At 40.6% G+C, this 24,525-nt stretch overlaps 1 protein-coding gene across 2 annotated transcripts in view; it reads left to right on the top strand.

The window, feature by feature from the left end:
* The window catches only part of LOC126268000 (uncharacterized), a 720,479-nt gene that overhangs the window by 493,072 nt on the left and 202,882 nt on the right, over positions 1-24,525 (top strand). The gene's annotated exons all lie outside the window — the stretch shown is intronic.

Below are 24,525 nucleotides of genomic sequence, written 5' to 3'. Positions count from 1 at the left end.
GCAAGAAAGTCTGTATCCTTACGTTACACATTTATTAAGCAGATCACTAGCCTCTTCGTTCCCATTCCCACTGTGCCTAACTAGTTTTCCTATTTGTTGTTCATTATCTATCTTTTCTACAAGCTTAGACTTTTTTTTTTTTTTTAAGAATTTCCATTCTTCATCATTGCACGTTTTCTTTTAGGTTGACAAGTTCTATGAAGTTGCCTCGTTTACTTTTTTCCGCTTCAATGTATTAACTTGAACACCTGCCACACCCAAAGTAAAAGCGCACCATACTGCCTGGCTATTATAATAATGGATCTATTCAAAAATTTCAAATGTGTGTGAAATCTTAGAGGACCAACTGCTAAGGTCATCAGTCCCTAAGCTTACATACAGCTTAAATTATCCTAAGGACAAACACACACACCCATGCCCGAGGGATGATTCGAACCACTGCCGGGAGCTTTTCATGTTGCTTAAATTTTTAGTAGTAATAATGAGTCATATGAACTATCCAACCACAACACACAACCCGCCCTCACAGCTTTACTACATTCTATAAACCTCCAGGATGTGGCTGAGCCATGTCTCTGCAGCATTCTTTCTTCCAGGAGTGCTGATCCCATAAGGCTTGCAGATGGAACCCTGTGTAGTCTGGAAGGCAGGAGATGAGGAACTAGTGATATTAAACCTTTGAAGGATCGCTTGGTGGCGCAGTTGCCTTTTAAGGGGAAGGATCCCACATTGTCAAGTCCCAGTTTGACATGTGGCGTTAATCTGGCAGGATTTTTCAAATATTCATACTAACTTAAGAATTTAGATCCTCTGATGACTGTGATCTCCTTTTGTACTCCCATAACTTACCGCAGCACTGCCAATATATTTTGCCTACAGAAACAGGTATCCTTTTCCACACTGCCTCTGTCTTGTTTTAGCACACAATTAATTACAGCTTTTTGCATTTAGTGTTCGTCAGATCCAGTTTCCTCACAATTTTCAAGTTTTCTCGCAGCAAATGGCGACTTCAGCTTTTTTTCCATTTGATGTCGCTTAATATGGCAAACATCAATATGATGGAGGGTCATCCCGATCGCCTTCCACATCGTATTTGTACACTGATTTCACAATTATCAAATATCATCTGAAATTTTGTAATTAGAGAGTTATGGACTTTTTCCAAGCAGTGCCAATTTTCTTCTAGCTGTGATGCATCCAGTGTGGAATAGTGATAACAATCGCTGCCAGCGGAGGTTTGTGTAGCTAGTGCAAATGCGATCAGCGGCAAGTCTTATTTTTACTATTTGTTATCTTTTGGAATTTGTTAGTGCTACCAGCACGTGTCCATTGTAGAAACTACTGCAGGAAGACATCACATTTTCCTGGACTGAGGCACAGGAAAGATCTTTCATCGTTGTTAAGAAAACGATAACGTCGTCTCCAGTCGTCGCATTGAATGATAATACTGAGACAGAAATTAACAATGATGCTGGCAGTTACAGGACAGATGCATTTCTAGTGCCAATTCAACAAGGTGTTGGTAGTGGTATAGCTTATGTTTCCAGACTGCTGTCCAAGTATGAGATGCATAACTGCAAAACTTGGACTGAATGCTTCGTAGTTGTTTGCCCGACAACTAGTCGTGACCATATTCGTTTGACAAAGCCTGAAGGATGCATCAGATCGACTGGTAAATGGTCACTGGAGCTTCAGGTTTACGACTTCACAGTGATAAACAAAAGTGGACTCGAACAGTATAATAGCTACTTTTGAGGGAATCCATTGGTGTAACACAGCACTGTGGATGAAATCTCAGTCATCACTATACTAAATGTCATCGGTGCAAAACAAAGGGAAGAGCCAACATTGCTGACGATTGTAGAAACTTTGAAGAGTGAGGAACCGACCAAAAGGAAAATACCAATCAATAGACGAAACATTGTATGAGTGGATGTGTGATTCAGTCGGTCAGAATTGGTTGCTCACCATGCCAGCTCATCTATGGTTAGCTACAATGCAGTACTTCCATGATGCTGGAACATCTGGTCTCCTGGTATTCGTGAAGGCTCTAGACAATCAGATGCAAGTATCAATGACCAGATCTCTACTGATCCATTAGAAACTCGGTGCGTCATTGTATGGAATGCCAACGACGAAAGCATGTGACAAAACTACATTCAGAACATCTGCCTGCAACAGTGCCCTTCCACCAAATTGGAATCGACCTCTTGGGGCTGTTTATGAAGTCGAGAAACGCGAATCGATGGATTACAGTCTGCACTGATAGCACTGTCAGCAAAGCCATGCCTTCTGAACAAGTTCTACAAGCTGCAAGATTTCCTGTGCAAGGCATAATTTTGAAGCATAGGTTACTCTGTGTGACGATCTCTGATTCTAGGAAAATTTTATAGCAAAGAGTAGTATCAGAGATAAAATAATGTTGCAGCATCATCCACATGTTGACAGCTGCCTACCGCCCATAGACGAATGAGCAAATGGAAGCTTTAACATGATGTTGACACATATGCTGTTGATGTACATTGGCGTCGATTGGAGAAATTGTGACACAATGCTGTCTTTCGTGACCTTCACATATAGCGCAACAAGGAAAAATACTAAGGGCTTCACATCAGTCTTTGTGCTCAATGGCTGCACGTTCGAAACGATAATGGATACACTGTTCCCACTCCGACAATACTATGTTCAGGATGACTGCATGACACACATGACCACGACCAAAACAGCAAGGCAGTTAGCTCTCAATCTGTTCATGGATCACCAGAAGGATTGAGAGCTCTGTAACGTTAGTCGCCAGCCAGTGAGACGCAAGAATGGGTTTCATGCATGAGAGGTAAATGCGACTATCAGAAAAGTAACCAAAACGCTACATTAGGCAGAGTAGTTTGCTTGGAGCAAAGCCGAGGTTATCAGCAATCGTTTGTTCGTCATTGTCGAACATCACATACGGAGTAGAGGATTATCATGCAGCATCAAGGGGATAAAAGCGGAGAACTAACCTTAGATAGATCACCAAATAGTCGCATATTTTCAGAAGATATTTCATTTAGACAACCAGTTTCCGCATATCATTAACGCTGTCTTCAGGCTTAATGCACTCCATTTGTAGATAGTGAGATATAACTATACTTTCGTAGCTGGAGCCATTAAAATCCGGTTTCTGTGAATTGGTTTTTAGAGTGTTTACTTCGAAGACTTGACAACAACTTGAATCAATATCTGACTGGCCGCTGTCCTGTATCCACGATGAATGAATAGAGAAATTGAAGAGATGACGTCCATGTCCTAATTATGAATTCATACAACATGCGACGGGTCAGGCTCTTATCGCGCAGTTTCCTTTCCCTGAAAGAAAATCCACCTACCTCGTTTCTTAGGTAGTTGCTGCACTCGCCTCTCCTGATAGCAGCTACTGGAAAAATTGCAGAAAAGCAGTGTTGAAGAAACTGCAATTTAATAGCCGCTCACCGGAGGCCGCGATACATGTTTGCTGAAATACAATCTATGAGCAATCTTCCTAAATAAATTGAGTTATTGGAATGGTAGTAATTGTTTACTCAAACGAGAACGCGAAGTTGGTAATTCTATTTAAGCTCTTTATTGTCTTTAAGCCTGATCATCAGCCCGCTAATCTACGTTTGAAGAAAGTTCAGTTCACAATTCTATCCACACTCAAACCCCGCCAGAATTAGCTTTCAAAGTTACGGAATTTACTTAACTGCAACACAGACGATTTTCTAACATACACGTTTGCAGTCGATGTTCAATAATAGTTCGTTTTTTAACGTTAATGCTCGCCATAAGCACTTAGTAAAAGTTTACGAAGTACCGCCACGCTTTTAATTATTAAAGTTACTCGCGTCTTTCGCGGAACGAAAAGTCACAACTCGCTCAAACTCACACTACGCGTTACTGGACTCTTCCAGTCTCAAATCGCACAGTACCGAACCGATGAAGCCGTTTTATGACTTCATTTTACACATTATTCGCGAGGACACATCAAGCATGTCTCTTCTCGATCACAGTTCCTTCGCGACTCTTCATCCACTCGCGACTCACTCTCCTAGTCTGCTAACCGTCCTCGCATCTCATTGGCTCACACATCACACAGCCAATCAGAATTAACTCTTTGGGTGCGCCTCGCGCCAAAATCTAGCACGCACCAGTCATGACTTCTGAATCATTTACGTCATGATTTCTTGTTACACAAAATTTACTGTATAATTTAACAAACCGAAAGGAAAACTAGACTTTACTTTATTTCCAGAAATTATTTAAATACTCGCGAACGTTCTGGCTGCTTGTACAATACCATACACTCTTGGACATCCGACATTCACTAAGATGGGGAACCACTGGCGACTCTGTTCCCACGGTTACATCGTCTGAACACTTGCGAGTTCCAACCTAGATTTTATACACTTGCAAAGAATGGCGAATGTCCCTCTTTCATTCACTCAGGCACACTCATTCACTCTCACCTACTCATATAAAATAACTGTTCACAAAAATTCAAAACATTTATGGTTTTAACAAAGTTATAGGTGAATTTCTAAAAGTAAAATTCTCAAAATAAATACAAAAGCACGGAAGGTGATTTTGTTTCATAGTTGGATGGTCACTGAAGGTGATCTATACAGAATGGTATTTATTTAGACTCGAAAATTGTAGAAATTTGCGTTTTCTGTAAGATTTTTCTAATTTCCAAAATATGCAGGTTTCAAAGCTCAAATTTGGATGACTTATTTTTATTCATAACAGAAACTAGTATAATAACTTTTAATTTCCTCAGGTTCCTCAGTTAGAAGTTATTAAAGATGAAAGTTCCACGTTATACACGCGGCTAGTTAGCGCACAGGTCTTACATTCTCACGGTACAGACATGCCATATGGTCGTGACGTCAGACGAACGGACACCGGTAATCTGCCCGCTACAGCACATATGCTAATCTGATGGCTACTTTACAGTCTGTCTACATTTCACAGTAAATATTTGATAGAAAACTGTGCGCTCGCACTAGTTGCCACGCCACACACCTCCTGAGGAAACTAAATTTTTTCATTCATGACAAACTTTTAGTTTTCTAAAAAAATTTCTATTAAAGATTTACTCAAACAGCTATTTAACATTTATAGTTCCTGTACATCAATCATCCACTTATACCTAGGGCTGACGACCTACAAAACATCTTATATCTAAACATGCACTTTTATCATCATTCAAAAAAAATTTTTCAGATTACAAAATTCTATTTACAAATTCCTGAAAAAGAAAACAAACCTAAATACTATCTTGATGTACGTCACACGCACACTAACACTACTATCGCTATGGTGAGCGTCACTTTTTTACCACTTACACTTAAGATTTTGATAGCACTCGTAGTTCGACCGGGTCCTGCTTGGGAGGTCCATTTCAAGTCTCGTGCTACCACCTCTGTTTACTTCGGCGCACCTGAAACATCAGCTGGCCTCAGTTCCCTTTCTAACTGCTACGTCTTAACCTACAGCAGCGATAAATGGCGCTATCTGCTTGACTCTAAAGTCTCATATTTTTGATAAAATTTACTTTACAGTATGTACAATTTTCAAATTTTTTTTTTTTTTTTTTTTTTTTTTAAGTGAAAAGTGAATTGACTTTCCTAATGCAGTACCGAAGTGGCACATTTACTCTTTAATTACTTCTTCATCTCATAATCAAACAAGTTATGGTTACATAAGAAATACTAAGAAAAACAATTCCTACAAATAGTTCACAAATACATAATAAATCTCCGCCAGCACTGGTGACTCTCCAGTTCCTGTACAATACACAACAATATAAAATATACACAAAATTATCAATATTACAATTCTGTCTCCAGGCAATCTCCTGTAGTCCTGTATCATAAATTAAACACTGAAAAATACATATTTACTTATTCATTTATCAACACTACAATCCTTATACTAATCTCTACGACAAACTTGGGGAGCTTTGTGTGTCTCTGGTCAAAAATGGAATCGATGTCATGGGTACTTTCCTCATCTCACATATCTGGAGTTACTTCAATTTCTTGTCAACATCAGGTTTTCTCTAGTCACATTCGGGTTTAATTTACAACTCTCATACTCATACTTCACACACTCAGGTTAGTATTTGTTAAAGCGTTTCCTACTAATCTGCGAAACCTCGTTACCCATACTTTCTAACATACATCCACCTCCTGAGTTACCAACGTCGCCTCAGCTCTGTTTACATTCGTAGCCTCACTTCCTTTTGTTTACAAACATCTCCTCTGTTTACCAACAAACGCCACCTCTGGTTACCAACATTAAACTTTTTATTTACTCACCTTCGTAGCCTCACTTTTTCCTAATATCGAGCTAGCCAAACACTATGCTCATTCTTTCTCCTTTTCTCACATATTTCTCTTCATTTGACAGTCAGTCCTGCTGCACTGTCCCTTTAACTTAACTTCCTTTACCCCTTTGACAGTCAACCTTGTTGCACTGTACCTTTACTCATTTTACCACTAAATCACCTCCTGAGGCTCTGACTTCATTGAACAGACAGTTTTGCTGTACTGCTCCATTTCCTTTCCTAAACATTAGCTTAATGCTACGTCTTAACATATCGTTCTGTTACTTAACAAACAGCTTCAATGTTCGTCACCATATTTTCTGAGGCTCTTACATTTCTTAGTTATTTTACCTTTCTAAGGGCATTACTCACACCTTAGGCCAAACATTTACTTTACTGAGACTTATTACTTATCTGAGGTATCTTAATCCTTTTTGATTTTCTCTTACACTCATTCCTTACGCTTAACCTATACTGCACTGAGGTTCTTTCCTACTCATTACTTAAACACTTTATCACTTAAAAACTACGATAGAGAAGAAGGAAAGACGATAGAATTTTAGTTCTGAATGAAAGAAGAGGTAGGTTGACAATACGGAAAAGAAAGTGGAAGAAATATTGTCAAACGACTCGAGACCTAGTGCTCGTCACGCACTTAGCTCTGCAAAGAGTGCAAAGCTCTCTGAGGTATCTACTCACTCCTGGCCACGTCTCTCTTTTGAACATATCTTTTCAAATCCACAATGTTCCTAAGCCCTAACACCTTATGTGATTTCACAAACTCCAGTCTATAAGCATTTGGGTGAGGCTTCTCTACGATTCTAAATGGGCCCACGTACTCATTATAGCCCTCCAAGAATTTCTCTGTTTTACAAATACATATAGGAAAATCATTCTGCTCAGGATCCTCACATAGCTGCTTACCGATGAAAGGTATAGTAATTAGTTTACCCTTAATTTTTACCATAACATCATTGGTAGAAAAATTCACCCATCCTTCATATTTATTCAAAAAGTCAGCCCCCACCAATATGTCTACACTCAGTCCATTTATAACTAAGAAGTTCTGTCTTATTTCTACTTCCTTAAATGCTATGGGTAGAAACACTTCCTGTTTTACTGTCTTCTTAGTCTTACCGGTTGCTACTACAATGTTCAAGCCACTTACTGGCATCTTAACAATCTGTTTACTGTTAGGGAGTTCATTTACCAAGTTCTGGGATACTGCACAGACTTCCGATCCAGTATCTATCAAACATTTAACTGGTTCATTTAATACTCTTAGCTCTACTATCGGTTGCCCTAAGTACTCTTTATTTATTTTGGGTTCTGCTTCCTCCAATAAATCTTGCACAATTTCTCTCCTTTCGAAGCCTGTCTTTTGGGTGGCAATCACATTCACACTTACAGGGTTTATTTCATGCTTATTATCACCCTCAATTCTAGTGGCAGCTCCTATTAGCCTATCCACTATTGCTAAGTCAAAACATTTTTCCAATGTTTCCCCCTCTTTCTCATTAACCTCCTTTTCTACGACCCTATCCAAGGCGTCGTCATTAACCTCTACCTCCTCCTCTAATCTATCCTCTTCTTCGTAACTATCTACAACATCAATTATCTTATCAAGCACAGTCACAACCCTGCCATTATTACTGTTCTCACCCCTATCCGACAGCTCTTCATTAGTTTTACTGTGCATAATGTCTTTCTGATTATTACCCTTATAACTAGTACTTAGTTCTTCAATAAGTGGCTTCTTATGATTATTCTTACAGTTAATTGGTTCATTAACCTCCACTTGACTTAAAGCTACTATCTCTGTCTGTTTTACGTTATCCTCCCTAAATTTTGTAGCAACAACATTTATGTTAGGTGGTCGTTCAGGCTGCTTTCTTATGAATGGTTTTGCCAGCGGATTTAACTTTAAACGCTGTTGCCTACGATCGCCAGCACACTCGTAGACAATTAATGGTTTTCCGAGCGCGGTGCGTCATCACTATGCCTCCAGCTGACCGCCTCACCTCCTGACATCTGTCGGCCGCTGTCATACTGCTCGCGTTCATTGAACCTGTTAACATATGTTCTTCCTCTACCACGTGAACTGCCACGGTATCCGCCGCCTCTCTGAACACCCATCCTATTAATGTTTACATCCGCGCGATTGTCATTCTGCCTAGCAGGCGGGCGATGCTCCCTCCTCATGTTTTCTTCTTCTTTTTGGACGGATTCAACCCTTTCTAAATACTGTACGAACTTGTCAATGTTATCTCGGGGCGCAGATATGATCTTAGTTTTCCAGTTCCACGGTAGCTTATTTTCTACCCCTAATATGATCTGTTCTAACTTATTACTAAGGTAGGACAGAGTTGTTACCCACCTTTGAACAAATCGTTTGATGCCCTCTCTCTTGGGGTCATACTTCTCTCCCGACCAGAACCGATTAAGAACATCCATCTGCTTTCTCTTTCCCCAGTATTCCTCAAAGAACGCTAATTTAAATTCTGACAATTTCGCGTATTTTTCAGAGGCTAAATTCCCCCATACTCTGGCCTCTCCCATCAAATTTGAAGTGATAAAGCCTATCTTTTGTTTATCGCTCCATACTTTCGGCAAAACGTCTTCAAAATCGTTCCAAAATTCTCTGGGGTGCATGTTCTTACTTGGGTCAAATTTTAAAAACTGTCTGTGGGTAACATACGCAACCTCGGTAGATTCAATTATTCCACTGGAAATTATACTACCACTATGGTTAGAAACACACTGTTCTACTTTGGTTAGTCTGCATTCATGCCCACAAAGTTGCTCATTCACACTTTCACTGAAATGGCTTATGTGAGTCTCTAAATTATTGACCTTATTTACAACTTGCTCTCCAAGTTTCTCACACCGAATTTTGGTATCATTTACTTTACATTCTAAGGCGGCATGATTAATTTCATTGGAATTCTCTACCACTTTTATGTGCTCACATACTTTATCTAATTCTGCATCAACATGGGATTTAAATTGCTGTTGATCCTCAGTAACCTGTTCGATTCGTGTCGTCAATTCACTTTGCACTTGAACAATATTTTCTGTACATTCTAGTTTAACCTGCTGTATTTCAACATTTACTTTACTACTGAGCACTGCTAAATCTTGCTTCCAACAGTCTCTGAGATCGGATATTTTGGAATCTAAATCAGCGCCCATTTTAGTCATCTCATTACTTAAATCAGATCCTAATTTAGACATTTTTGAATCCATTTTACTTGACATATTAGTTTCCATTTGTGACATATTAGTTTCCAATTTTGATATACTGGAATCCATCTTACTTGACATATTGGAATCCAACACGTTCATCTTAGTTAATAGATTCATCAGCACACTGGCGACATTATCCTTCGCCCCCTCATTTGCTGATACAATGTCCCTATTAACATTAACTACCGGCATGGGTAACTGTAACTCACTGGGCACTGACATATTTGGATCTGACTCCAAACTATAATTAACATAGGATGAATCAGTCAAACTACTACTGAAATTGGGTTGAGACACGTCTAAACTAAAATTCATGGGGTCATTTTCCCCTGTCTCCATCCCACTATCACAACTTAGTTCCGCCTTTTTGTCACTTGGTTGAAACTCAGCCATTTTTCTCAGTTTGACTCCACAAACACACAAAGTTTTCAAAAGCACTGTACTTAACTTTGTGCTTCGGCGTGCTGCGTTGCTGCTAGATGAAACTGCGGGTCCGTTCACCATACACTGCAATGCTGTACCAGTTTCCGGGCCCCCGCTCGAATCAGCGCTGCCAACTGCCACTGCTGTCGTCGCCTCTGCGTAGTCTCCGTAGCTCGTCGTCTGCCAGACGCCGTCGTAGACTGCTATTCCAATCGGCGCGTAGTCACCGAAAAATTCTTCCGTTCCGTACAACACATTACAGTTCACGGACACTTTCACTGTCCTTCCTATTCACGTGGCGATATCAATTTGTACGCTACACAGTTCCTACACATAGCGAGCACTTCTGTATTGTCCGGTAATTGTCACTACTGCTTTTTTTGAAATTCACTGGAATTTACTATTTTTATTTCCCGGCCGATGCACCACTTGCGACGGGTCAGGCTCTTATCGCGCAGTTTCCTTTCCCTGAAAGAAAATCCACCTACCTCGTTTCTTAGGTAGTTGCTGCACTCGCCTCTCCTGATAGCAGCTACTGGAAAAATTGCAGAAAAGCAGTGTTGAAGAAACTGCAATTTAATAGCCGCTCACCGGAGGCCGCGATACATGTTTGCTGAAATACAATCTATGAGCAATCTTCCTAAATAAATTGAGTTATTGGAATGGTAGTAATTGTTTACTCAAACGAGAACGCGAAGTTGGTAATTCTATTTAAGCTCTTTATTGTCTTTAAGCCTGATCATCAGCCCGCTAATCTACGTTTGAAGAAAGTTCAGTTCACAATTCTATCCACACTCAAACCCCGCCAGAATTAGCTTTCAAAGTTACGGAATTTACTTAACTGCAACACAGACGATTTTCTAACATACACGTTTGCAGTCGATGTTCAATAATAGTTCGTTTTTTAACGTTAATGCTCGCCATAAGCACTTAGTAAAAGTTTACGAAGTACCGCCACGCTTTTAATTATTAAAGTTACTCGCGTCTTTCGCGGAACGAAAAGTCACAACTCGCTCAAACTCACACTACGCGTTACTGGACTCTTCCAGTCTCAAATCGCACAGTACCGAACCGATGAAGCCGTTTTATGACTTCATTTTACACATTATTCGCGAGGACACATCAAGCATGTCTCTTCTCGATCACAGTTCCTTCGCGACTCTTCATCCACTCGCGACTCACTCTCCTAGTCTGCTAACCGTCCTCGCATCTCATTGGCTCACACATCACACAGCCAATCAGAATTAACTCTTTGGGTGCGCCTCGCGCCAAAATCTAGCACGCACCAGTCATGACTTCTGAATCATTTACGTCATGATTTCTTGTTACACAAAATTTACTGTATAATTTAACAAACCGAAAGGAAAACTAGACTTTACTTTATTTCCAGAAATTATTTAAATACTCGCGAACGTTCTGGCTGCTTGTACAATACCATACACTCTTGGACATCCGACATTCACTAAGATGGGGAACCACTGGCGACTCTGTTCCCACGGTTACATCGTCTGAACACTTGCGAGTTCCAACCTAGATTTTATACACTTGCAAAGAATGGCGAATGTCCCTCTTTCATTCACTCAGGCACACTCATTCACTCTCACCTACTCATATAAAATAACTGTTCACAAAAATTCAAAACATTTATGGTTTTAACAAAGTTATAGGTGAATTTCTAAAAGTAAAATTCTCAAAATAAATACAAAAGCACGGAAGGTGATTTTGTTTCATAGTTGGATGGTCACTGAAGGTGATCTATACATGTCCGCTAGATTATCGTGAAACTTCATTGTGAAAACATGTGACAACACGACTCGAATGCGAGGACGTCCAGCGCTGCCCCTGACAACATCTGAATCTAGGAATGGTATTTATTTAGACTCGAAAATTGTAGAAATTTGCGTTTTCTGTAAGATTTTTCTAATTTCCAAAATATGCAGGTTTCAAAGCTCAAATTTGGATGACTTATTTTTATTCATAACAGAAACTAGTATATTAACTTTTAATTTCCTCAGGTTCCTCAGTTAGAAGTTATTAAAGATGAAAGTTCCACGTTATACACGCGGCTAGTTAGCGCACAGGTCTTACATTCTCACGGTACAGACATGCCATATGGTCGTGACGTCAGACGAACGGACACCGGTAATCTGCCCGCTACAGCACATATGCTAATCTGATGGCTACTTTACAGTCTGTCTACATTTCACAGTAAATATTTGATAGAAAACTGTGCGCTCGCACTAGTTGCGACGCCACAAACAGTCCTGAAGCGCTGCTTGATGAGGGGTGATTCCTGCATGTCCGCTAGATTATCGTGAAACTTCATTGTGAAAACATGTGACAACACGACTCGAATGCGAGGACGTCCAGCGCTGCCCCTGACAACATCTGAATCTAGGATTCTGTGTCGGTTCCAACGAAAACTTCTGAAAAAGCGGGTTGCTATCCCTTCAGGGGAGAATGCGATGACGTAAAGTATACAGCATGCAGTGTGGAGAAGCGGCTAGAGTCGATGGCTGTGGCTTTGCAGTTCTAATATGATCACCAGCAAATGATTGTTATTTAGGATTTACCATTTCTTGAAGGTTGTCGAAACTTCTTATGTTTCCGGATTCTGGAATATTAGATGTTAGTGTAAATAACAGCACTCTTCGTCCAGGAGGCAGTTCTCTTCTCCCTACACGTTTTTCTCCGTAATGTATGTTCTCTGAGTACTTCATTTGTAACGCTGTTTTCGAATTTCGACTTTTCACTGTCGTTAGACGTGATAATATGTAACTCAGCTTATCTACATCAACATCCACATCTATCCGCAGGCCACCTGACGGAGTGTGGCGGAAGGTACCTTGAGTACCTCTATCGGTTCACCCTTTTATTCCAGTCTCGTAGTTTTCGTGGAAGGAAGGATTGTCGGTATGCCTCTGTGGGGGATCTAATCCCTCTGATTTTATCCTCATGGTCTCTTCGCGAGATATACGTAGGACGGAGCAATATACTGCTTGACTCCTCGGGTGAAGTTATGGTTTCGAAACTTGAACAAAAGCCCGTACCGAGCTACTGAGCGTCTCTCCTGCAGTCTTCCACTGGAGTTTATCTATAATCTCCGTAACGCTTTCGTGATTACTAAATGATCCTGTAACGAAGCGCGCTGCTCTCCGTAGGATCTTCTCTAACTGTTCTATCAACCCTGTCTGGTACGGATCCCACACCGGTGAGCAGTATTCAAGCAGTGGGCGAACAAATGCACTGTAATCTACTTCCTTTGTTTTCGGATTCCATTTCCTTAGGATTCTTCCAATGAATATCAGTCTGGCATGTGATTTACCGACGATCAACTTTATATGATCATTCTATTTTAAATCGCTCCTAATGCGTACTCCCAAATAATTTATGGAATTGACTGCTTCCAGTACTGACCTGCTATATTGTGACAAAATGTTAAGGGATCTTTCTTTCTATGTATTCGCAGCACATTACAATTGTCTACATTGAGATTCAATTGCCATTCCCTGCACCATGCGTCAATCCGCTGCAGATCCTCCTGCATTTCAGTACAATTGTCCATTCTTACAACCACTCGATATACAACAGCATTATCCGCAAAAGGCCTCAGTGAAGTTTCGATGTTATCCTAAAGGTCATTTATGTATATTGTGAATAGCAACGGTCCTACGACACTCCCATGCGGCACACTTGAAATAACTCTTACTTCGGAAGACTTCTTTCCATTGAGAATGACTTGCTGCGTTCTGTTACCTAGGAACTCTTCAATACAATCACACAATTGGTCTAATTGTCCGTATGCTCTTACTTTGTTCATTAAACGACTCTGGGGAACTGTGACAAACGCCTTGAGGAAGTCAAGAAACACGGCATCTACCTGGGAATCCGTGTCTGTGACCCTCTGAATCACGTGGACGAATAGCGCAAGCTGGGTTTCACACGATCGTCTTTTTCCGAAACCATGCCGATTCCTACAGAGTCGATTTCTAGTCTCCAGAAAAGTCATTATACTCGAACATAATACGTGTTCCAAAATTCTACAACTTATCGACGTTAGAGATATAGATCTATAGTTCTGCACATCTGTTCGACGTCCCTTCTTGAAAACGGGGATGATCTGTGCCCTTTCCCAATCCTTTGGAACGCTACGCTCTTCTAGAGTCCTAAGGTACACCGTTGAAAGAGGAGGGGCAAGTTCCTTCGCGTACTCTGTGTAAAATCGAACTGGTATCCCATCAGGTCCAGCGGCCTTTCCTCTTTTGAACGATTTTAATTGTTTCTCTATCCCTCTGTCGTCTATTTCGATATCTACCATTTTGTCATCTGTACGACAATCTAAAGGAACTACAATGCAGTCACCTCTGTGAAACAGCTTTGAAGAAAGTCATTTACTATTTCGTCCTGTAGTTTGTCATCCTTTGTTTCAATACAATTTTGGTCACAGAGTGTATGGACATTTTGTTTTGATCCACTTACCGCTTTGACATAAGACCAAAATTTCTAAGGATTTTCGGGCAAGTCAGTACATAGAACTTTACTTTCGAATTCATACCATCATATACCTCCCCCAAATACGTGAACGCTATTATCAGATCTATTCCTTCCTCCAATTATTTTTCTTCTCCTTCAGCTGTAAATCTATACTGCTCTCCTTCATATTGGGGCTCTTGGATAGCCCTCAACATTTTTCTGCTATATTTTTCAAGAATTTGAACAACGTTGTAATAAAGCAAGCCCTGTATTTTTAGGATATTCTTTCTCATATACTGCATGAAATATCGGTAATATAATTTCATTTTTAAAGCTCCTGTGTACCCCAGTCTGTCTCCAAGCGACCCCCCAGGATTCGCTGCCACCATTTTATTACATTGACTCTTGATGCTTCTATGATAATTCCAGTTAACTGGTAGTCTGCGGCAGACTTGCCTCACCCTTTTGTTTCCCAAAATTTCCTATTTTTGTGTAGCTAATTGGTGGCAGCTGTTCCTCAAACAGAACAGTGGCTCTTTCTCCCCGTTCATAACTCAATTAATTCTATCCCCTCTTTTACTTCTTCTACATCTCTGATGATGGTCACCTCTGTTTCCGTTGTCTTTATATCTCTCTTTTCAGATTTCATACTTAAGATTAGCCGTAAAGTATTTTTTGTTATTCTCTGTAGTTTATTTCAAATTTCATAATGAGGGTATCGCAACATTTTTTCTTCCCTCATTTTTGGAAATTTGTGGTAAGTTCTTATGGGAACAAACTGCTGAGTTCATCTGTCCTAGGCTTACACACTGCTTAATGTAACGTAACTAACTTACGCTAAGGACAACACACACACACACACACACACAGACACACACATGCTTGAGGGGGAACCGCGCGAACTGTGGCAAGGCGCCGCATACAGCGAGCGCGGATACACCGCGCGGTTTGATTCTCTCATGATCCTTTTTACCTAGGGCATCTTATCTCTCTATTCTACTCAGAAACAGATATTCATCCTATGACACAGGAAAATCTCCATGGTATGGTTTCTCTGTATCTTTGCTTTTCTTTCCATTCTTTCAGTTCTTAATATTTTAATATTTTTTTGTTCTACCAGTTGGTTACTTTTCCACTTATGGTAGCTTTTATTAAGCCACATAATTTTACGGCAAAGCTGTCTACCGATCCTTTTAATAAATTCCGCTCTCCTTCAGCATACGACGATTCATTTTTTGGTGCATGTTAGATTGTTAAATGATCTCTTATTCTCATTTTTTTACAGAGCCACTCGTATTTGATTTTCACTCACCATATCATTAAGATCTGTCCAAATGTTCACTTGGGATGACTTTTCATTGCTTTTTAAGACTGCATTCTTTGCCAAAAGAGGGAGAACATAACTTGAGAACGAAGCTAAGAAACTGAAATACATCGAGGAATATTGTGTGTAGATGAAAAAAAATGGACTTGCGAAGATTTCTGAGCGTTAGTACTGTGGATGAATTACATGCGAATTTGCGTAGTTTACACTGTAGCACAATGTTACTCCCGGAACACCAGTAGTAATTTATCTCTGCTGCATGCACGGTAAATATTCAAGTGTGGAGGATATGTACAAATTATACGTATGCCCATTGCCTAATTCTGTGCTTAAGCCCCTAAACAAGTCTGTATTTGCTGTGAGAATGATGTCAGATGTAGGGTATATAAATATAACAAATACTTGGATACTTTGCTAACTTTCATTCTATTATGTCATACGAGATCATATCCTGGTGTAACTCATCAAACGGAGAAAAACATTTTAGCTTCCAAAAGCGGGTAATGAGAATCACTTGTGTTGTAAATTCAAGAACATCATGTAGAAACCTGCTCATGGAAATTTGTAGTCTAGCCACTGCTTCTCAGTATATTTATTCCTTAATGAAATTTGTAGCAAGTAATATATCTCAATTTCCAACCAATGGCTCAAATACATACTATCAATACTAGGAATAAGAACAATCTACATAAAGATCTAAAATGACTTACTTTGGTCCAGAAAGAGTGCAAAATTCAGGAACAAATATTTTTAATAAAATGCCAGCAACTATTAAAATCTTGGTTTCAGACAAAGCACAGTTTAAAGTGAGTTTGAAAGCCTTTTTGATAGGCAAATCTTCTTACTCTATAGATGTATATCTTAACTGGGACCGTTAGACCAACTTCAGTAAAAATGTCTGTTAGATTTCAGTTTTGACAGCACTTCGATACAACAATCAAGATTAGATATTTTGTGTATAATAAATTTATTAAAAGGGCATAACTGTGTTTCATCCTGACAGCGTATTAATTCTGTAAATATTGGCAGTCCCGGTTTACTGCAATGTATTCACCTATTTTGACAATCTCCTGACAAATGGCCAGCATATTAAGTATGATATTCAAATTTTTTATGTTTTTTTTGTGTTACACTTTCTGATGTCTTCCTCACCCTCGAGAATCATCTCATTTTTTGGGTCTATGGAACGAAAACTGAATCTCGTAAACTAGGTCGTTGGTCATATCTGGATACGCCGTTATCAAGTCAAATGGCTGCTTGAAACAACCCTGTGGAATACATACAGTATGCAATCAGGTACCAACTCCTCTACCACATACCATCGAATTATAACTTACGGGAATGGTGATACCTGCAATTAGAATCTGGTGCCATATACCTCCGGTAATCTACCAAATACATCTCAAAAATATGACATACATACATGGTCAAAATTTTATACTGTAAATGCGTTCCACAGCTGGACCAACACGCTATGTCAAAAATATGGCACACACAGTCAAAATTGTATACAGTAACGCGTTCTGTAGATGGACCAACAAGCTATTAAGCAGCTGGCAACAATACTACGGCTCATAAGTGTCACTAGGAAACACGATTCTCTTCCTCAGGAAGGAAAACTTGGACAGTGACAAAAATATGAGTTGTGACTTCTTCCCAAACATCAAGGGCTGTGATGACCACACCTAGAATCGTCAATACGGCAGAGTAGGTTTATAATGGGCCAAGATCGTAACCAAGTACCTGTAGCAAGTAGAAGGAATTGGACAAAGGAATTTGCCTGCGCAGACGGCTCGCCATATAAAACTGTCAAGGAATACCCTCTGTACGTGAAAGAAGCTACTGCCGAGCGGAACCGTGGACTCAGCATGGAATAACTGACGTGAATGAGATTCTGTTGTATGTGTCAAGCTGGTAGATCCACGACAATGTTGGTGACACCTTACCCAAATCTATATGGGAGGCGTATCTCCAATTGAAACAAAATACATCTTCTTCATTGGAACGGGGGCTCTGCGGATAGCCGGCCGTGGTGGTCTCGCGGTTCTAGGCGCGCAGTCCGGAACCGTGCGACTGCTGCGGTCGCAGGTTCGAATCCTACCTCGGGCATGCATGTGTGTGATGTCCTTAGGTTAGTTAAGTTTAAGTAGTTCTAAGTTCTATGGGACTAATGACCACAGCAGTTGAGTCCCGTAGTGCTCATAGCCATTTGAACCATTTTTTTAGCTCTGCGGATATACGCGTCTGCGCATCTAGGGCATTCGAAAGAGTCGGAAGTCGTAACGCATCATGTGCCATCGGTTCGCACTGGACATTGCAATGAGCTCTGGGACCAGCGGAGTGCGCCTTAAACCATGGAACTCAGGAAAATAATTATTGCAGATTGGTATTTGAGGCGAAAGGATATAGAATTCAGATTCTTTCACATAATCCAGAATGCCAACAGAGCCTTGGCGGTTAGTGCCACTGAGTGACTGCGAGAAAACTCTAACGTAAAAACTCTTCACGAGGTAGCTTCCTACGACTGAAAATCATAATAGTAGTAAGAGTGAAAATGGTGGAGATATACATATTTGGATGTATCAGTAGTAATACGTACAGTTGTGGTGATGGTATTAGCAATAGATACTAATAGCAAAGTAACGTTTACTGTATTTCCAAGCGTAAATTCTTTACTATTTTATTTAAAGGGAGTGTAGAAGTAAAATTGTAGTCAAGTCCGTAATAGCCTTTAAGGTCAATAAATAAATAGCAGATCCTGGCACTCATAAGTAATATCGACTTTGTAGTACTATGCCGGCCGCGGTGGTCTCGCGGTTCTAGGCGCGCAGTCCGGAACCGTGCGACTGCTACGGTCGCAGGTTCGAATCCTGCCTCGGGCATGGATGTATGTGATGTCCTTAGGTTAGTTAGGTTTAAGTAGTTCTAAGTTCTAGGGGACTAATGACCACAGCAGTTGAGTCCCATAGTGCTCAGAGCCATTTTTTTGTAGTACTATATAAGGCGTACCGAATAAGTACCGATAAAGTTTGTTATGACCTTGTTGGACACCATATTTGTTATTTTTCAAGCAAGAATCTCTGTCCAAAAATACCCATTTTACGCCTTGTTTCAGTATTGGAGAGGGAGGATGGTGGCTCCAGAATCTCACCGAACTTCAACGGCTCTTTAAAAGCGACCCGTCCCCTACAGCATACCACGTGATCTCGGTGTGCTTTCTATTACACCCAGCCTTACGGGCACTTACTCTATGATTTGATTTTGGTTGTTTTAAACGGAGCCCCCCCCCCAAAAAAAAAACCAAAAATAATATTCAAAAGAAGTACCGTCACGCAGAAGTTCAAAAGCTCTGTAGTTAACTGGTGATAATTAAAGGGAATACCTCCTTGTAAATATTAGGATACATTTCTGTTGGCTATAAGTAATAAAAACTAAGAACTGAGTAATAAACATTACATAAAAGAACAACTACTTAAAAATAGTTGTATAAATATCATTTCTCTGCCAACTATGTTGAAAGTTAATCTACGTTTTTTTGAAGGAACCTATTGTTCCCTGGAGATAACGTTTATTCTCTGCATCCAATGTAAATCTATTGTGACAGCGAAACACTGTGTCAGCAAATTGTCATTTATTAACACAACTTAGTTTGTTTGTGGATACTGCGATACCTGAAATCAGCGGAACGTCAAGCATTACACAAAGGTATCTAGATAATTGTACTGACAAGGTAATTTCACATTTCGATGGGCAGTAGAGAACTCTGAACTGACCGTGTTCCGTTATTAATACCAGCTCTCTAGGCACGGCATATTCAAGTGATCCCTCGGATTGCAAGAGTGCTTTTTGTGCTCAAATTATGTTTCATTACAAACAGATAACGAATCGCAAGGGTGGCTGGTGTCGTTACACGCGCAGCAGATGAGTCTGCTCAAACACAATTTTCAGTTAGTTACGAACAGAAAGTCGTTCACGTCTACAATATGGAAAAGCACATTGTTGTCATACTACTGATGGGTAATTGTCACTTACATTGCATGGGTCAGTCAACAGTACTCTTTACATAAGCACCTAAAAACAAATGCATTATCAACATTCAATCTTCACCAGTATTCAAAAATGTCTTCGCAGTGAGAGTTCTGTGGCCAACGCAGAAGCGTCGTAAGAGCAAAAAGACGTTAGCACGTGTGCGGCTTGTTTCGAGCGTAATTCCGAAACAGCAGTAACCGGATGAAATATCACACAGGCTAGCAAACGTTCTATGTGTAATTAGTAAAATCAGACGTTGAAAATTAGTTTTTGGTTGTTACATCTACTTCTGCGCTTAACTCATATTGTCTAACTACATGGAAAGCTTTCAAAGAGCAGTTTAGCCATTCGGTAGGGGCAATACCAGTAATGTTCCGCAAAACGTCTCTAACCAGTAACGCCACCTCGTGAAATACCGCTGTCGTCTAAGAGTAAAAAAATCTGCAAACGGGGGAAGGGTGCAGGGGTTGGGGTGGAATTGGCATCAGAGTTTAAGTTAAATGCCCCGGTAGAAATCCTTATATATCTTTTACTTACAGTGTGCAGCAAGCTGCAGTACGGTCAAACATTTGGGATGCTATCACTGCCGGTTTAGTTGCTAAACTAGCGAATTCATACATCTACGAGAATACGCAAAGCGATATTACATTGATTGCAGTACTTAATCTGTTGTACAGACTTATAGACACATACATAAACGTGTATGCGCTCGCGCGCGTGCACACACACGCACACACACACACACACACACACACACACACACACACACACACACACACTTAGTCATTCACTAGTCATTCATACGGTTGAAGAAAGACGTTATTAGACCAAAGAAATCGAGATTGCGGGGACCAGTCTGAACAAATTATTCATATTTCTCTAACTGACCGAGAAGTTCAAGGCGCTACAGTCTGGAACCGCGGAACTGCTACGGTCGCAGGTTAAAATCCTGCCTCGGGCATGGATGAGAGTGATGTGCTTAGGTTCGTTGGGTTAAAGTAGTTCTTAGTTCTAGGGGACTGATGACCTCAGAAGTTAAGTCCCATAGTGCTCAGCGCGATCTGAACCATCTCTTTGGTGGTGGGGGAGAGGGGCCGAGTATTATCCCCCAGACAAAATTTTCCTAGTTCCCTTCTTGCAGCTCAAATCAAGTTTTCGGTGGGAGTAACGACGCTTATGATTCACCAATTTCTTAATGCCGTCACCGTAGAACGTCTGACTTTGTTGATGGAGCCACAACCTGACTTCTACTTCCACCCCTTCATCACAATCAAAGTGCAGTTCTCAAAGGTTTTATTTACGTTTCGAAACACGTAAAAATCGTATGGAACCAAGTGGTGACTGTATGACCGAATGATCGATGACAGTGAAACAAATGCGTGGGATTGTGGTAGACCTCACAGCGCTCGTGTGTGTTGTGGCATTATCACGCTGAAGGAGAAGGTGCTCCATGTGCCGACGAGCTTTCCGAATTAGAAATTCGATTACAGCGTGCTGTTTCTCGTGCATCGTCATGTTTACATTACATACCGCGGTGTTCAACCGCACAACTTTGAAGACCTAATGGCTGAGGTATAAAATTTGAGCAGAATTTATTCTAGTCAATAATCTATGAGAGTTTTCACGTAAAAAACTGCGAGGCGTTACTTTCAGCACACCCAAGTAGCTGAAAAGAACAAAAGGAAAAAAAGGTAGTGTGTTGATTCAGAAAGTTTTTAGGAACTTAGTCGTAGGCCTGTTTGTTTATTTCACGGAAATAATGTATTTCCCACTGTTTCAGAAAGTGATATACCGACTTGCGAACCTAGGGTTCTGATGTACGCTGCAAAGCCGAAACGGGTAATCAGTTGCAATAAAATATTAACTGACAAATATTATGAATTTTATAATATAATACGTCCTTGTTTCGTGATATTGAACCCATGTTGATTAATTACAAGTAAACCAATGAAAGAAAACCACCTTCGACGAATATGTGAAAACTACGAGGGCTATATGGAAATTCCGTCGGGCTGTAAATAGAATGGTGATAAAGTCAAATAACGCAAAAAACTCAGCGTGTATTCTATTATAATCCAAATTCATATTTCAACATTTCTCATATGTGTAGTATGTTTCTGTGACTCACTGGTAAAGTGACAGGTTATGAATCCATAGTTCTCGGGTAGGATTCTCGGCTTTTCTTATGATTGTTCGTTGTCACTTATCACTTCTTCCACCTCTGACTACATTTGTTAAAGTGAAATATGTTGACTTGCATTGCAGATGGGAACCCATATTAAACTGAAAGTTCCCGTAACAGGCAGGATAAGTCAGTTCGAAGGCAGTAGAAAGGCATTTTTTACTCCCCAATAGGAGCATTGCTAGTACGGCACTGTGGTGCTCATACAAAGCCTCTGCCGATAATACCTCAACTTCTTTAACAATTTGGGTGATAAATTTCCTCTCCGTAATAGCCTGTCACCTAAGAGTTTGGAACCCACGCAGAGAATGCGTGGTACACTGATTGTTTAGTTGTTGTCTCATGCAGATAGCTCCGGAAAGCAATCCTAGAATTGAAACATTGTGAAAAGTCGCTTTTCACGAAATTTGTTATAAATTTTCTGCATTAATGCATCGCTGACCACAGATGGACCGTAATTTGTCTCATCATAATGAAAATATGTCCATCCACTCGTTATTTTTTTTAAGACACTGTTGACGCACAATAGCCTGAAAGGGGGGGGGGGGGGGGGGAGCTGTCATGAACGATGGTGGTTTGGGGATATCAGAAGCCTACTTTCAGTAATTGTTTAGAGACTCAAGTTCCCATTTGGCGGATGCTCGAAGGTGGGTCTCACACCTATGGGTCGGTTGCGGTGAGCGTCGGCGTCAAAACATTTTGCAATCCAGACGTGCTGCAGCCATGTGTTGTAAACAGCTTCGATCAGCCAACGACCGATATACGGTAGCAGTCGGCTGACACGGTTCGTGACTTCTGAAACGGCTGTCATTGCTAAATGCAATACACCTAGTTCCGTCTGGCCGCGGGAAGTGACGAGCGGAGGGGTCCAGGAAGCTAGCCCCGGTTCGGCAGCTCACTAGTGACGGCTGGGAGAGTGTCAGATGCAGGTGTCGGATGGGAGCCGTAGGTAGGACGCCTGTCATGTCGACGGCAGACGGGCAGCGGCTTCGCGACGAATGCGGGCACGGCGATGACTGGCGACCCGATGACTTGTCCGATGGCCAGCAATGCTGGACTATCATGATTTTTACGCACCAAATCAGGTCTGTTCAGATGCTGCGGCAGACAATGTGACGTACGCCGCATGCCGTACTGCAGCTGTCTGGTATTTGGCATCTAAATACCGAAGTGCAGAACGGATCTTATGTCTGACTGGATTTGGAATTGTAACTCTCAGTTTGGCTACTGCTACATAACAAGAAGCAATGTGGCTTTCTTACAGCCACAGTTCCTACCATGCTGACCTACTGCGTGAGTGAGTGTAGCGATTGTTTCATTACCTCTACTGCTTCCTATGCTACGTATGAAAGGAAATTACTTTCCAGCAATGATGTAATACTGTATAGAGCGAGAGGAATGTGATGCAAGATAAATATTATCATGGAGAAAATACGTTTGTCATTAACTATGTATGTTGATTTAGGACGTTATTGTAATCAGGAAAGTACTGAGTAAATTTCTGTACGTAAGAAACTTTTAGCTGATACGCATGCATATTTTGCAGACGCTCAACTTCCTTCCAACGATCCATTTCACTAAATACAAATCCATAATAAAACATGCAGTGTTTTCTAAAAATACCGACAAACTTCATGGGGATGTACAAAATGTCTTGAGGAACAAAATGAGGATAGGTACCCGTGTCCGAAAAAATGGTCCAATGACTCTACACAGCGTTGAAGGTATAGGTGTCGGCGCCAGTATACGTATGCATCTACAGGGTGAACCCGTGATAATGTTACAGACTTTGAGGGATGATGGAAAAGAATAAGTGCACCACTTTGATCCTGGTGCGGAAACGATCGAGTCAAATTTATAAGCCCATACCGTTCTGATACCTCTGTCAGTCGAATAAATGTAACAGTACTGTTGTTAATAACATTTTAAGAAACGAGACTCTCAGTGATGGTAGCTTGGATCAAAACAAGGAAAAATTATTGCGTCAATATGGGCTCTAAAATGTATACCTGAGGAGCAATGAACACTTGTTCATCGTCGCTACTGTGAAACACATCCCCTCTGCTTAAGAAGTACTCATTAGTCACACACTGTGCATTTTAGAGCACATGCTTACTGGACAGCTGTTTCTTATTTGGTCCATATTAGCACCTCTAAAACTTGCACACCCTACAATCTAGGCAACATCAGTACCGGTATCTGTATTCCACTGTTAGAGGGATCAGAAATATTTTCACTTATAACTTCCGAGTCGTTGGTTTCCTTGACCAGGGTCGTTTAACTCAATTGATACATTTATCCTTCTCCACCATCCCCGAAAGTTTATAACATCATCACGGTATATATGTGCAGCCACCTATAACTTGTATGCTCAATAACGTCGCTGGATGACATTTCCGGACACTGGTTCCTACCCTTAGTTTGTTCCTCAAAACATCTTACACATTCCCTGGAAGTTTTTGTAATTTTGATTCACACTGTCTGTAAAGTGAAACACGTCACAAC

Source organism: Schistocerca gregaria, chromosome 4 (assembly GCF_023897955.1).
Source record: "Schistocerca gregaria isolate iqSchGreg1 chromosome 4, iqSchGreg1.2, whole genome shotgun sequence".
In the NCBI taxonomy this organism is placed as follows: Eukaryota; Metazoa; Arthropoda; class Insecta; order Orthoptera; family Acrididae; genus Schistocerca; species Schistocerca gregaria.
This window is presented reverse-complemented; position numbering and strand designations above follow the sequence as displayed.